Source organism: Lissotriton vulgaris, chromosome 5 (genome assembly GCF_964263255.1).
Source record: "Lissotriton vulgaris chromosome 5, aLisVul1.2, whole genome shotgun sequence".
In the NCBI taxonomy this organism is placed as follows: domain Eukaryota; kingdom Metazoa; phylum Chordata; class Amphibia; order Caudata; family Salamandridae; genus Lissotriton; species Lissotriton vulgaris.
Genome location: NC_141693.1, coordinates 335,129,681 through 335,145,589, shown reverse-complemented (window position 1 = coordinate 335,145,589; position 15,909 = coordinate 335,129,681).

The following is a 15,909-nucleotide window of genomic DNA, read 5'->3' as shown; positions in this document are numbered from 1 at the left end:
CTCCCGCAATTTGCGAGTAACCAAGAGGCACTTGCAAATTGCAAGTGCAATTTCAAGGGTGCAGGGGTTCCAAAAGGACACCCTGTTGCTCCCCTGAAATGTGCACATGTGGCGCACATACATGCCTTAAGGGAATGAATGTGTGCCACATGGCACTTTTAAAAAAGTGCTTTTTTAAAGGAAATCGCTAATTACTACCAACTTGAAGTTGGTGGTAATTAGCAATTCCTTAAGGCTAAAGTCCACTTTCTTTTGTGCTACTTACATTGCATTTAAGGAATCGCAATTTGCGATTTCTTAAATGCAATCGTAAAATAGGGAATCGCAAATTTTGCGATTCCTTATTTTGCAAGTAGGTTTAATCTTACCTGCATTGCTCAAAGCCAAATTTCGATCGCAAAGGCTGAAATTTGGCGAATTTCTGCTTTTGTTAACGCTATTTGCCTTCCTACGTCTGGCCCATTGTGAACAGTCTGTGGACAATTTAGCAGATACGTTTAAGACTAACCCCCAGACGCATCAAGCCCAGATTCTGCGAATTCTAAATTCCGAAAAATACCGAATCGCAAATTAGAATTCGCAAGAATGGGATGCATCAATAAAAGCCAACCAAAAAAGCGATTCACAGTCTGCCGCAATCGCAGATTGCGATTTCCGCTAAATCCTACAAAAATCGCAGAATCGCCGGTTTCCCATGGAGAAATTGCGATTTCGCAATTACCAAAATCGCAAATTTACGGGAAGTCGCATTTCGAGCACAATGATGACATCACAACCAGGAAGTAGGCCGTTCCCTCACTCATTCTGAACACAGAGCTTGAGAGTGGAAGAAGCACAGCAAGAGCTCCAACATACACACCCTGCAGCTCCACAACAGGACAGACATCCAGATCCAGAATGTCCCAGGAAGCAGCAGGAAGCAGTGCACCTGGCAGAAAAAGAAAAATTACATTTTCTGAACAGGAGCTCGAGTTCCTCATCGAGGGTGTAAGCAGGGACCATGATAGGCTCTTTGGGAAGCAATCCCGGAAGGTCCCTGAAGCAGACAAGTGGCGCATTGGGCAGCGCATCATCATGGGCATGGTCAACTCTGTTGGAGTCACCCAGCGCTCTATTGATGATCTAAAGAAGAGGTGGTACGGCCTCAGAGGCCATGCCAAACAGCGCATTGCAGAGAGGCTGGGGGAGCAACATGCGACCGGAGGAGGAGACCCCCTCAGTTGCGCCCAACACACCACTTAAAGACCTGGTGGAGGAGACCATCAACCCTGCAGCCTGCGTGGGGGTCAGCCAGCTGGACACCTCCCGACCCACCCAAAAATCCATAGGTAAGAGCCATGCAACTGCGAGCCCATCCCCTAACAATGCCCATGCCCCCAGAGCTAGCCATGTGAAAACCCCAGGGATGCAGGCCATGCACATCGGAAATGCCATATTGCATTGTGGGACCTGTAGTGTGAGAATAGTTTCCTGATAGCCACACACAGCCGGACCTGTAAAGTGAAACATGTCCCTAAAGCCAGTCAGGGATTGCAAGCCTGCATGCATGTCGCAACTTCCCATGTGCAAGATTCATATCATTAATCATGCACCCATTTACATCAAAGGTGCTGCTGAACCACAGAGCACGGACAGCGAGGCACTCCAAATTGAGGAGAACACAAAGGACACTGAGGGAGAGAGCCATCCTGCCCCACGACCTGGACCTTCCGACACACCTGCACCAGTACCACTACCTCCCCATGCAAACAGGGCCACCCCTGCAGCCACAGGAGTACAGCAAACACCCCATGCGTCACAAATGGCAGTGGAACAGGCCACACCACCACCCAGGAGGCAGACACGGCGCACAGCCACTGTGCGGTTGCAGTTGAGTGGCCGGATGAGGCAGCAGGGCAACGTGGCAACACGGGCTGACCGGGGTCAACATGATCAGGAACAAGGGCTTGGCATCGAACGCCGGATGCTAGCTGTCCACCAGAAGCAGGCACGGCACATGGCAGCCATGAAATGAAATGAATGAAATGAAATTGGATTTGTAAAGCGCCTGGCTGCCCGTAAGCGTCCCAGCGCTACCATGCGAAATTAAGAGGCTCTGAGGAGGGACAAGGGAATTTTTTTAAGAGGCTTTGGGAAAAAGAAAAAATTTAAGACATTTGCGGAATTTGCTAAGGGACGGTTCCGTGCGGATGTGTCTGGGGAGGGCGTTCCAGGTCTTTGCTGCATTTACCGAGTAGCGACGGCCTCCCGAGCGAGCTTTTCTGACTCTGGGGACTATGACCAGATTTTCAAGGTCAGATCTCAGGGCTCGTGAGGGTTTGTATGGGCGTATCAGGCTGCTCAGGGCTTGGGGACCTTTACCTTGAAGGGTTTTGTGGACGATACATAATGATTTAAAAGAGATGCGTTCCCGCACTGGAAGCCAGTGCAAGGTTTTCAGCAATGGTTTTGCTGATGCTCTTCTTGGGGCACCCAAGAGCGTCCTGGCAGCAGCGTTTTGTACTCGTTGTAGCGTGTTGATAGTGGCTTCCGGGGCTGCCAGGAGCAAATCATTACTATAGTCCAGTCTGGACAAGATCAGTCCCTGAATTAATAATTTTTTGGATTGGAAGGGTAGTAGTGGCAGGACTTTCCGCACAGTTCGGAGCAAGCCGAAGCATGTGCCTGCCACTTTCTGGGTATGTGCCCTGAAGGTTAGTTCGGGCTCGAACCATACCCCCAAGCTCTTGATTTTGTCTTTTGGTGAGGGCAGCTGCAGCTTTACAAAACAGCGTGCAACGTGAGCCAGCTCACCGAAAGCGTGCAGGTGTTAATGGCTGCAGTGAGGGAGAACAGTCAGATCATGGTGTCACAGCAGGACATCACCCGCCGCCGCCACCACCAGCTGCTGACCCGCCTATCGGCATACACCAGGTCAAGCTACCTGATCGGGAATGCTACTTCCCAACTATCACGCCGGTCCCTGGCAATGCAATGTCAGATGGTGCAATGCTGCCAGGATGTTGCTAGTGTAATATAAAGTGGCCAGCAAGGGATTTTATTTATGTAAAGTTTCAGCACTAGTTAGGACTTGTTAAGGGGCAATCAGAGTACCTAACTCTGAATTCAATCAGCGGCTGTTCAATTGAATTAAAACTCAAAAGGTTCTAACAATAAGAAACAGAAGATGTTACCACACTAACATCATGGGTACAATAAATGAATAATAAAACATGAAACCAGGATAATTTGTTTGTCTGAAAAATTATTATTTTGAATTCAAGACAAAAGATATTTCTGTACAAAAAATGAACAATAACATAAGACAGGGTACATACAACGATATACTTTGGATATTAAAGGTATTGGTTGCTTTTCCTATAATATATCCAAGAAAATAGTCCAGACTGCTAGGAAAAGGTGATAAATTGATTTCCACTATCAATCAGGAGAAAATCAAAAGTCGATACAAATCATACTGTGCAGAATTGAACTAGGTAGGTCGACGTTTCGGTCTTATCTTGATCATTTACAAGACCATCATCAGGACGGAGTGATAATATATACAGTGGTTGACCCTTTTTTTTTTTTCTTTCTTTTTTTCAATTCCGAATCACGACACTTTTAGACTTAAGTGACGGCATCCGCTTATTTCTTTTGAGGCGGGCAATGTGCAAAATCAGATTTGAATATCAAGCACTTGTGCATACAGCGGTATTGCAATGAACAGGTTCTGGTAGTTTGTCCAATTCGTATCACTGTTCCAAGGCGTTCACATTTATTTGTCGGCTACGATCACAGGACGTCAATTACGAGCAGTCCGGGATGTTGCTAGGGCGTTGGAACAGGTCACAACTGCTGTCCAGAACCATCAGGTATGTGGCCATGCCCATGCAGGGGGGGGGATGATGCCAGTGAGGGCACCTCCAGTCTGAGCAGCCTGTCCCTGCTGGTGTTACAAGAACGACGCTGCAGTACCAGGCCCACTGCAGCATCAAGGCCCGATACTGGCAAGGTGGATGTGGAGTGGCGACAGGGCGCGTCCGGCCGGAGGCGCTAGTGATCAACTGACTATTAGCAGCAGTGCCATACTGAAGTACAAAGCAGGCCTGCTTCCCAATAATGGGGCTGTATGACTTAATACAGTTTTCATGTTTTGTGACCAAAAAATTTAAAAGAAAGATCCTGTTTACGCAAATCATATCTCATGTCATTATTTCATTTGGCATGCATGAGTGCAGTGTTGTGTGAGGGGTATGTGAGAACTAAAAATAATTCAGTGTGATGTTGTTGCGGTGCCTGTGTCCTTCAGCAGGATTCTCCCCGCATGCATGACGCACATGTGCAGGTGGGCGGTTGTCCCGCTCCGACTCACTGCCAGAGATCTCCACAGGTATCATCCGCTTGATAGCAATATTGTGGAGTATGGCACACACGGCCACGATGCAGCAGCAGACCTCAGGCTGGTATTTGAGGGCCCCCCAGTCTTCTGTAGGATGCGGAATCGGCTCTTTAAAATCACAAATGTCCGTTCAATTACATTCCTGGTGCGAATGTGCGCTGCATTGTAACGCCGTTCCTGTGGTGAGGCAGGGTTGAGGTATGGGGTGAGGAGGTACTCACGGAAGCCATAGGCGCTGTCACCTGAAGGAAAGGAGGAGAGGGTCAGTGCCTGTCATGCGCAACTACATGTGCTTGACGTACTGTATGTGGGCATGTGTACTTACCTAGGAGGTGTCCTTCGCAACAGTCACCCCTGGCCAAGCGGGTGTCCAATCCGCTGTGCATGAATATGAAAGAATCATGCGTGCTCCCCGGGTATTGGGCCACTATGTCGGTGATGATTGTCTTTGCATTACAGACCATCTGGATGTTGAGTGAGTGGTAGGACTTGCGGTTCCGGTACATGTATTCTGTCTCAGCGGGTGGGCAGATGTGGATGTGGGTACAGTCAATGCATCCAATTACATGGGGAATTGTGCAATGTTGTAGAATTGAAGCTTTGTTTGATTTAAGTCCTGTTGGGGGGTTGGGAAGGTTATGTAATGGTGTATCCGGGTCAGCATGGCATCCAGGAAACTCTGTAGGCAGCGGGACAGTGTGCTCTGGGAGATCCCCCCTGCAACTGCAACTATCCCCTGGAAGCTTCCGGAGGCCAGCAGGTGCAGGCAGCACAGGACCTGGACATGGGTGTGCACCGCTTTGGTCCTCCTCGTTGGGTGCTGCATCAGGGGGTCAAGGTCTCGGATGAGCTTGGTTAACATTGCCCCATTCAGGCTGTATTTTGAGTAGATCTCCTCTTGAGTCTGGCCCAGGAGTGTGATCCGCAGCCGGAAGATGCGCTCCTGGATCCTGCGTCGGTTCCGGACTGCAGCCTGGAGCCTTAGCCACCTTACCACGATGTAGAGTCCTGGCATTGTGAATGTCCTCATGCTCCTACTGTGTCTCCTTAAGTGTGTTTGTTTAGCCCCGCACCTGTATCTTGTTAGGATATTTTTTTTTCCCAACTGAACTTCATGGTTACCACCTGATTTGAGTTCTCCTTAAATTGTGCCTCTGTAATAGCGATTTTGGGATTTTTCGCAAAATGAGATTATTGATGAATTTGCTTTGCGATTTCGCTAATGATTTCGGAGAATCAGTGGAACATAGCTATTACAGAATCGCAAAGGGGGTTCCACGTTGATTCTGCTAATTAAATTGCGAACTCGCAAAAGATTTTTTGCGAATTCGCAATTTGGTGGTTTTTGCTATCATGAATTGCGGGAACGGCAATTGCGATCGCAATAGCTGTTTCGCAACTATTGCACTCGCAATTTTTGTTGATGAATCTATGCATAAGAGACTTGGTGAGTGCCAACCGAGTCACTGTATCACTCTGTTTTGTTTTGTTTTTTCAGTGTAATACCACGTAACTCCTTAACTCATATAGGGAAGGACTACGGCACAGAGAATTTGATTTGAAAACCTTTAAGCTTCGAATAGAGAAATTGATGGTATTCTCACTTATAACTTATTAGTAAGGTGACTAATGATTAGATGGTCACACTCTGTGTGGATGGAAACTAATGTGACATATGTAAACGTGACTGATGTTTGATGTTTGTGCTCCAACAGTGTGTTATGAAGGAAGTCAACTGACAAGAGTTAATACTTCCCGAGGCCGGCCAGGCCACAGAAGACTTTGAGGTTCCCACAGACTACAGCTTACATACCTTTTCTCTTCAAACCCAAACCCCCCTTCCTCGGAGATCAATCACCAATAATAATTTAACATTATATTTTGGGGGTCAATATCAGGGGGCTTGGTTGACTCTCTTTGCTCCCACAGGCTTCTGGTATTTCTTGACAACTCCATTGAAGCTCAGCTCCAACACGCAGCCTCTTGCTGCGTGGATGAGGACAATTGGGAAAACCAGCGACTGAAGGGATGCTGGGAGGAGGAACCCATTCCCATTACATTAATGAGGGATGGAGGTGCGCACATCCACTGACCGGTCATTAATAAACATACTGCAGACATGTGGTAGACTGAGATTTGCATGGTTCTGAAGTACTCCCCATTGTGTGGATCCTTGAAAATCTGGTGTTTATAACCCTTTCTCAAAATTAGAATCGATATACATATGTATTGCTCATTTGGAGGAGGGGGAATTTCTGACCCTGGGAGACCTGTATCTGAGAGAGTTTTATTTAATTTGAGGAGGCACAACTCCAGTTTGGATTAGGCCCTGGACAGTTTCTGCAAAACATAAAAGTATCAAAAACAGCAAAGGAGATTTGGCCCACGTTCCTGGCTGCCTCCAGCTTCCAGGTTACTGGAATGGCTTGTGCTGCATACACTGTATCCCAGTTCAAAAGGGCGCTGAAGACTGATAGACAAAGGTCTGAGCTTCCAGTTCGGTTGATATAAGATGCTGATCTGGTGTCAGCACTAACAAATAAAGATTGGGACTCAACTCTGGAGCACGTGAAGCTAATCTCGAGTAACACCAGGTTGCACCTGACAGAGTTTAATTACCTCCACCCCACCTATACTACCCTTCAGCCAATTAATAGAATTTATCCTGATAGGTCATCAAAATGCCCAAAATGCAGAGTGGGAGAGCGGACCTCCTTCATATGACATGGAGTTGTGAACATCTGTAAATACTTTGGCAAGCGGTTGTACCTAAATTAGTGGAACTTGTAAATATTCCTAGTATGCTCTGAGTACAACATTTCTCTAATTACCCTTATACCCAGGCCCCGGGGACTGAAGGTCAAATGTAAATTTGCTTCATTGGAGGTAGTTAAAAGACATTGTTATTCGATGGCTGAGATCATGTGGCCTGTCCCTAGCGTCCTGTGAGTGAGATCTGTAAGAGTGGGCTATTATTGCAAAGGAAATTCAGCTGAAAACATTTAGAACAGATGCTAAACTCCTAGATTTAGAATTCTGGTCTGCAATGCTTAATGTGTTAATATTGGCGAATGGGGATTGGAGTCAGCGGAGAAGTGGTATTGTGGTGAAATATCAATGACATCTGTGATTTTTGCTATGGTTCAATTATTTTTTCTCCTTGCCTCCTGTCCCATGGTTTACGCTTGAACAAATAAATAAAGTTTAAAGAAAAAAGTGATAAGCAATGTTCAATAAGTTGCATGAGCTAAAACAGTATATGTATGCCAGATTCAAGAAACTCACTGAAAAAGAATGGGTTCCCCCTCGGGGTTAAAGAGTACACAGGACAATAGTGTTCCTAAAGAGCTATCAAAACAGGGGGTGCCACAACATGTGAAATGGAAAAAGTCTTACTGGATGACAAAGGTACATTCTTGACCCGGCTGCTTTTAATGGGTACTTTTAGATTTACTGTGGCTAACATTTATGCTCTTGATTTTGGACAGCAGAGATTTCTGAAGGAGGCTATCATATATATCTCACAGACCCTTAAGGGAGTCATGGTCATAGGTGGGGGATCTAAAAAAAGTGAGGGAAGATTATTGACCGCTTTATATTGAAGGTGAGTCAAGTAGGCTAGCTATGGGAAGGGAATGGTTACAATTAAGTACATGGGTTCAGGAGAGGGAGGAGTGCTCCAAATACTATGTGGCAGCATTTTACTGAACACCACTCTCAGGGCAAGGCTGAGAAACACCGTGATCTGGATAGGTCTGAAATCTCCATGCTCGGAGTCACCATGAGGGGTGTTCTGTGAGCTGCTTGGAGCACTGGGCATTAAGGCAGTGGCGTAACGAAACATGAGGGGGCCCCCCTGCAAACTACATGGAGGGGGCCACCCTCCCATTCTCCGTGCCAGTCTAGAGCTCTCAGGCCAGCGACCCGCCATACTGCAGGGGATGCGGGGCGATTGTTATGCCACTGTCACCAATACAGCCGTTATAAGTAACACTGGATGGTGGAGTCAAAGGTTGGGCTTAGTCTGCCCGCAGGCTATCATATGTGGTGGTCCATTCATTGCAGGGTCCCTGCCATGAGTAGGCCAGGAAAGTTTGCCCAATGTTATGTGGGTTTCCTGATGCAGACTCCTGTCATGATATACAACATCGGGCCCACTCATCGTTTAGTTTTGACAAAAGTGCATCCACTGCTCCTTCTCGTTTCCGTTTTAAGACATTGGACAAAGCTTCAATGCAGTATTTCAAAAGCAGATGTAACCACAAAGAGCACATTTTGATAATACATTTTTATTTTTATTAGACAATAGCAATCTTAGGAGGCATTGCATAGCTTCATACACACGTTGACCCCAATTCCATCACAGTCTCTCTCTCTCTCTGTCAGTCAGTATCTCTTTCAGTCAGTCAGTCTATCTCTCTCTGTCATTCAGTCTCTCTTAGTCAGTCACTCTCTCTGTCAGTCAGTCAGTCTCTCTCTCTCTCTCTCTCTCTCTCTGTCAGTCTGTCAGCCAGTCAGTCTCTCTCTGTCAGTCAGTCTCTCTCTCTCTGTCAGTCAATCACTCGCTGTCATTCAGTCTCTCTCAGTCAGTCTCTCTGTCAGTCAGTCTCTCGCTCTCTCTGTCAGTCAGTCTCTCTCTGTCAGTCTCTCTGCTAGTCTCTCTTAGTCAGTCTCTCTCTCTGTCAGTCAGTCTCTCTCTCAGTCAGTCAGTCTCTCTGTGAGTCTCTCTATCAGTCAGTCTCTGTCAGTCAGTCTCTCTCTGTTGGTCAGTCTCTCTTTCTCTGTCAGTCTCCTAGTCTCTTTCTCTCTCTGTCAGTCTGTCAGTCAGTCTCTCTCTCAGTCAGTCAGTCTCTCTCTGTCAGTCAGTCAGTCTCTCTCTCTCCCAGTCAGTCTCTCTCTCTCCCAGTCAGTCTCTCTCTACCCCAGTCAGTCAGTCTCTCTCTCTCTATCAGTCAGTCAGTCTGTCAGTCAGACTCTCTCACTCAGTCAGTCTCTCTGTCTGTCAGTCTCTCTGTCTGTCAGTCTCTCACTCAGTCAGTCTCTCACCCAGTCAGTCTCTCTCTCTGTCAGTCTCTCTCTCTGTCAGTCTCTCTCTCAGTCAGTCTCTCTCTCAGTCAGTCTCTCTCAGGCAGTCTTTCTCTGTCAGTCAGTCTCTCTCACAGTCAATCAGTCTATCTCTCGGTCAGTCAGTCTCTCTGCCTCTCTCTCTCCGTCTCTCTCTCTAAGTCAGTTTCTCTCTACCTCAGCCAGTCTCTGTCAGTCAGTCTCACTCTCAATCAGTCTCTCTCTCTCTGTCAGTCAGTCACTCTCTCTCTCAGTCAGTTTCTCAGTCAGTCAGTCTCTCGGTCAGTCAGTATTCAGTCTCTGAGCCAGTCAGCCAGTTTCTACTCTCTCTCCACTCTCTCTCTGTCAGTCTGTCAGCCAGTCAGTCTCTCTCTGTCAGTCAGTCTCTCTCTCTGTCAGTCAATCACTCGCTGTCATTCAGTCTCTCTCAGTCAGTCTCTCTGTCAGTCAGTCTCTCGCTCTCTCTGTCAGTCAGTCTCTCTCTGTCAGTCTCTCTGCTAGTCTCTCTTAGTCAGTCTCTCTCTCTGTCAGTCAGTCTCTCTCTCTGTCAGTCAGTCTCTCTGTGAGTCTCTCTATCAGTCAGTCTCTGTCAATCAGTCTCTCTCTGTTGGTCAGTCTCTCTTTCTCTGTCAGTCTCTCAGTCTCTTTCTCTCTCTGTCAGTCTGTCAGTCAGTCTCTCTCTCAGTCAGTCAGTCTCTCTCTGTCAGTCAGTCAGTCTCTCTCTCTCCCAGTCAGTCTCTCTCTCTCCCAGTCAGTCTCTCTCTACCCCAGTCAGTCAGTCTCTCTCTCTCTGTCAGTCAGTCAGTCTGTCAGTCAGACTCTCTCACTCAGTCAGTCTCTCTGCCTGTCAGTCTCTCACTCAGTCAGTCTCTCACCCAGTCAGTCTCTCTCTCTGTCAGTCTCTCTCTCTGTCAGTCTCTCTCTCAGTCAGTCTCTCTCTCAGTCAATCTCTCTCAGGCAGTCTCTCTCTGTCAGTCAGTCTCTCTCACAGTCTATCAGTCTATCTCTCGGTCAGTCAGTCTCTCTGCCTCTCTCTCTCAGTCTCTCTCTCTCAGTTAGTTTCTCTCTACCTCAGCCAGTCTCTGTCAGTCAGTCTCACTCTCAATCAGTCTCTCTCTCTCTGTCAGTCAGTCACTCTCTCTCTCAGTCAGTTTCTCAGTCAGTCAGTCTCTCAGTCAGTCAGTATTCAGTCTCTGAGCCAGTCAGTCAGTTTCTACTCTCTCTCCACTCTCTCCATTCGCTCTCTCAACTCTGTCCACTCTATCTCTACTGTCTCTCTCTCCACGGTCTCTCCTCTGTCTCTCTCTCCACCCTCTCTCCCTTCTCTCTCTCTCAACTCTCTCCACTCTCTCTCTCCACTCTCTCTCTCCACTCTCTCTCTCCACTCTCTCGCTCCACTCACTCTCTCTCCACTCACTCTCTCTCCACTGTCTCCCTCCACTCTCTCTCTCTCCACCCTCTCTCCCTTCTCTCTCACTCTCTACTCTCTCCACTCTCTCTATCCACTTTCTCTCTCCACTCTCTCTCCCCACTCTCTCTCCACTCGTTCTCCCCACTCTCTCTCTCCACTCTCTCTCTCCACTCTCTCGCTCCACTCTCTCTCCACTCACTCTCTCTCCACTCACTCTCTCTCCACTCACTCTCTCTCCACTGTCTCTCTCCACTGTCTCTCTCTCCACTGTCTCTCTCCCCACTGTCTCTCTCTCCACTGTCTCTCTACTCTCCATTCTCTCTCCACTCTCTCTCTCCACTCTTTCTCTCTTTCCACTCTCTCTCTCTCTCCACTCACTCTCTCTCTCCACTCTCTCTCTCCACTCTCTCTCTCCACTCTCTTTCTCCACTCTCTCTCTCTACTCGCTCTCCCCACTCTATCTCTCTCTCCACTCTCTCTCTCTCTCCACTCTCTCTCTCTCTCCACTCTCTTTCTCCACTCTCTCTCTCCTCTCTCTCTCCACTCTCTCTCTCTCTCCACTCTCTCTCTCTCCACTCTCTCTCCACTGTCTCGCCATGCTCTCTCCACTCTCTCTCCACTCTCGGTCTCTCCACTGTCTATCTCCACTCTCTCTCCACTCTCTCTCTCTCTCCACTCTCTCTCTCTCTACTCTCTCTCTCCACTCTCTCTCTCTCCACTCTCGGTCTCTCCACTCTCTCCAGTGTCTCTCCATGCTCTCTCCACTCGCTCTCCACTCTCGGTCTCTCCACTGTCTATCTCCACTCTCTCTCCACTGTCTACTCTGTCTCCACTGTCTCTCTCCACTCTCTCTCTCTAGCCACTCTCTCTTTCCACTGTTTCTCGCCACTGTTTCTCTCCCCTGTTTCTCTCCACTCTCTCTCTCTCCACTCTCTCCCACTCTCCCTCACAAAGTAGTGTGCGTTCCATGGTTGTCCGCAGAAATGTTTCCAGGGGGGGCACATTTTTAACTTCATCACCATCCCCCTTGCACCCTTCTCCCCTCTGCCTTGCACCCTTCTTGCCCTCCCTCTTGCACCATTCTCCCCTTCCCCTTGTACCCTAGTCCACCTCCGCCTTGCACCCTTTTCTACCTTGCACCATTCTCCCCTCTGCCTTGCACCCTTCTCCCCTCTGCCTTGCACCCTTCTCCTCTCTGTCTTGCACCCTTCTCTAACTTTCACCCTTCTCCTCTCTGCCTTTCACCCCTTCCCCCCTCCGCCTTGCACCCTTCTCTACCTTGCACCCTTCTCCTCTCTTCCTTGCACCATTCTCCCCTCTGCCTTGCACCCTTCTCCCCTCTGCCTTGCACCCTTCTCCCCTCTGCCTTGCAGCCTTCTCCCCTCTGCCTTGCACCCTTCTCCCCCTCCGCCTTGCACCCTTCTCCCCCGCCGCCTTGCACCCTTCTCTACCTTGCATCCTTCTCCTCTCTGCCTTGCACCCTTCTCCCTCGACGCCTTTCACCCTTCTCTACCTTGCATCCTTCTCCCCTCTGCCTTGCACCCATCTCCCCTTTCCCTTGTACCCTTCTCCCCTTTGCCTTTTACCCTTCTCCCCTTTGCCTTGCACCCTTCTCCCCTTTGCCTTGTACCCTTCTCCCCTTTGCCTTGCACCCTTCTCCTCTCTGCCTTGCACCCTTCTCACCTCTGCCTTGCACCCTTCTGACCTCTGCCTTGCACCCTTCTCCCCTCCGCCTTGCACCCTTCTCTACCTTGCACCCTTCTCCCCTCTGCCTTGCACCCTTCTCCCCTCTGCCTTGCACCCTTCTCCCCTCTGCCTTGTACCGTTCTCCCCTCTGCCTTGCACCGTTCTCCCCTCTGCCTTGCACCCTTCTCCCCTCCACCTTGCACCCTTCTCCCCTCCGGCTTGCACCCTTCTCCCCTCTGCCTTACACCCTTCTCCCCTCCGCCTTGCACCCTTCTCCTCTCTGCCTTGCACCCTTCTCCCCTCTACCTTGCACCCTTCTCCCCCTCTGCTTGCACCCTTCTCTACCTTCCACCCTTCTCCTCTCTGCCTTGCACCCTTCTTACCTCTGCCTTGCACCCATCTCCCCTCTGCCTTGCACCCATCTCCCCTTTGCCTTGTACCCTTCTCCCCTTTGTCTTGTACCCTTCTCCCCTTTGCCTTGTACCCTTCTCCTCTTTGCCTTGCACCCTTCTCTTTGCCTTGCACCCTTCTCCTCTCTTCCTTGCACCCTTCTCTTCTTTGCCTTGCACCCTTCTCCTCTTTGTCTTGCACCCTTCTCTTCTCTGCCTTGCACCCTTCTCCTCTTTGCCTTGCACCCTTCTCTTCTCTGCCTTGCACCCTTCTCCTCTCTGCCTTGCACCCTTCTCACCTCTGCCTTGCACCCTTCTCACCTCTGCCTTGCACCCTTCTCCCCCTCCACCTTGCACCCTTCTCCCCCTCCGCCTTGCACCCTTCTCCTCTCTTCCTTGCACCCTTCTCCCCTCTGCCTTTCACCCTTCTCCCATCTGCCATGCACCCTTCTCCCCCTCCGCCTTGCACCCTTCTCTACCTTGCACCCTTCTCCTCTCTGCCTTGCACCCTTCTCCCCTCTGCCTTGCACCCTTCTCCCCTCTGCCCTGCACCCTTCTCCCCTCTGCCTGGCAACCTTCTCCCCTCTGCCTTGCATCCTTCTCCCCTCCGGCTTGCACCCTTCTCCCCTCTGCCTTGCACCCTTCTCCCCTCTGCCTTGCACCCTTCTCCCCTCCGCCTTGCACCCTTCTCCTCTCTGCCTTGCACCCTTCTCCCCTCTACCTTGCACCCTTCTCCCCCTCCGCCTTGCACCCTTCTCTACCTTCCACCCTTCTCCTCTCTTCCTTGCACCCTTCTCCTCTTTGCCTTGTACCATTCTCCTCTTTGCCTTGCACCCTTCTCTTCTCTGCCTTGCACACTTCTCCCCTCTGCCTTGCACCCTTCTCCCCTCTGCCTTGCACCCTTCTCCCCTCTGACTTGCACCCTTCTCCCTCTGCCTTGCACCTTTCTCCCCTCTACCTTGCACCCTTCTCCCCTCTACCTTGCACCCTTCTCCCCTCTGCCTTTTACCCTTCTCCCATCTGCCATGCACCCTTCTCCCCCTCTGCCTTGCACCCTTCTCTACCTTGCACCCTTCTCCTCTCTTCCTTGCACCCTTCTCCCCTTTGCCTTGCACCCTTCTCCCCTCTGCCTTGCAGCCTTCTCACCTCTGCCTTGCACCCATCTCCCCTCTGCCTTGCACCCATCTCCCCTTTGCCTTGTACCCTTCTCCCCTTTGCCTTGTACCCTTCTCCTCTTTGCCTTGCACCCTTCTCTTTGCCTTGCACCCTTCTCCTCTCTTCCTTGCACCCTTCTCCTCTTTGCCTTGAACCCTTCTCCTCTTTGTCTTACACCCTTCTCTTCTCTGCCTTGCACCCTTCTCCTCTTTGCCTTGCACCCTTCTCTTCTCTGCCTTGCACCCTTCTCCTCTCTGCCTTGCACCCTTCTAACCTCTGCCTTGCACCCTTCTCACCTCTGCCTTGCACCCTTCTCACCTCTGCCTTGCACCCTTCTCCACCTCGGCCTTGCACCCTTCTCTCTTCCTTGCACCCTTCTCCCCTCTGCCTTTCACCCTTCGCCCATCTGCCATGCACCCTTCTCCCCCTCCGCCTTGCACCCTTCTCTACCTTGCACCCTTCTCCTCTCTGCCTTGCACCCTTCTCCCCTCTGCCTTGCACCCTTCTCCCCTCTGCCCTGCACCCTTCTCCCCTCTGCCTGGCACCCTTCTCCCCTCTGCCTTGCACCCTTCTCCCCTCCGGCTTGCACCCTTCTCCCCTCCGGCTTGCACCCTTCTCCCCTCTGCCTTGCACCCTTCTCCCCTCCGGCTTGCACCCTTCTCCCCTCTGCCTTGCACCCTTCTCCCCTCGCCTTGCACCCTTCTCCTCCTGCCTTGCACCCTTCTCCCCTCTACCTTGCACCCTTCTCCCCCTCCGCCTTGCACCCTTCTCTACCTTCCACCCTTCTCCTCTCTTCCTTGCACCCTTCTCCTCTTTGCCTTGTACCCTTCTCCTCTTTGCCTTGCACCCTTCTCTTCTCTGCCTTGCACACTTCTCCCCTCTGCCTTGCACCCTTCTCCCCTCTGCCTTGCACCCTTCTCCCCTCTGCCTTGCACCCTTCTCCCTCTGCCTTGCACCTTTCTCCCCTCTACCTTGCACCCTTCTCCCCTCTACCTTGCACCCTTCTCCCCTCTGCCTTTTACCCTTCTCCCATCTGCCATGCACTCTTCTCCCCCTCTGCCTTGCACCCTTCTCTACCTTGCACCCTTCTCCTCTCTTCCTTGCACCCTTCTCCCCTCTGCCTTGCACCCTTCTCCCCTCTGCCTTGCACCCTTCTCCCCTTCACCTTGCACCCTTCTCCCCTCCACCTTGCACCCTTCTCCCCTCCGCCTTGCACCCTTCTCCCCTCCGCCTTGCACCCTTCTCCCCTCCGCCTTGCACCCTTCTCCTATCTGCCTTGCACCCTTCTCCCCTCCGCCTTGCACCCTTCTCCTATCTGCCTTGCACCCTTCTCCCCTCCGCCTTTCACCCTTCTCCCCTCCGCCTTGCACCCATCTCCTCTCTACCTTGCACCCTTCTCCCCCTCCGCCTTGCACCCTTCTCTACCTTGCACCCTTCTCCTCTCTTCCTTGCACCCTTCTCCTCTTTGTCTTGCACCCTTTTCTTCTCTGCCTTGCACCCTTCTCCTCTTTGCCTTGCACCCTTCTCTTCTCTGCCTTGCACCCTTCTCCTCTCTGCCTTGCACCCTTCTCCCCTCCGCCTTGCACCATTCTCCTCTCTACGTTGCACCCTTCTCCCCCTCCGCCTTGCACCCTCTCTACCTTGCACCCTTCTCCTCTCTTCCTTGCACCCTTCTCCTCTTTGTCTTGCACCCTTCTACTCTCTTCCTTGCACCCTTCTCCTCTTTGTCTTGCACCCTTCTCTTCTCTGCCTTGCACCCTTCTCTTTGCCTTGCACCCTTCTCTTCTCTGCCTTGCACCCTTCTCCTCTCTGCCTTGCACCCT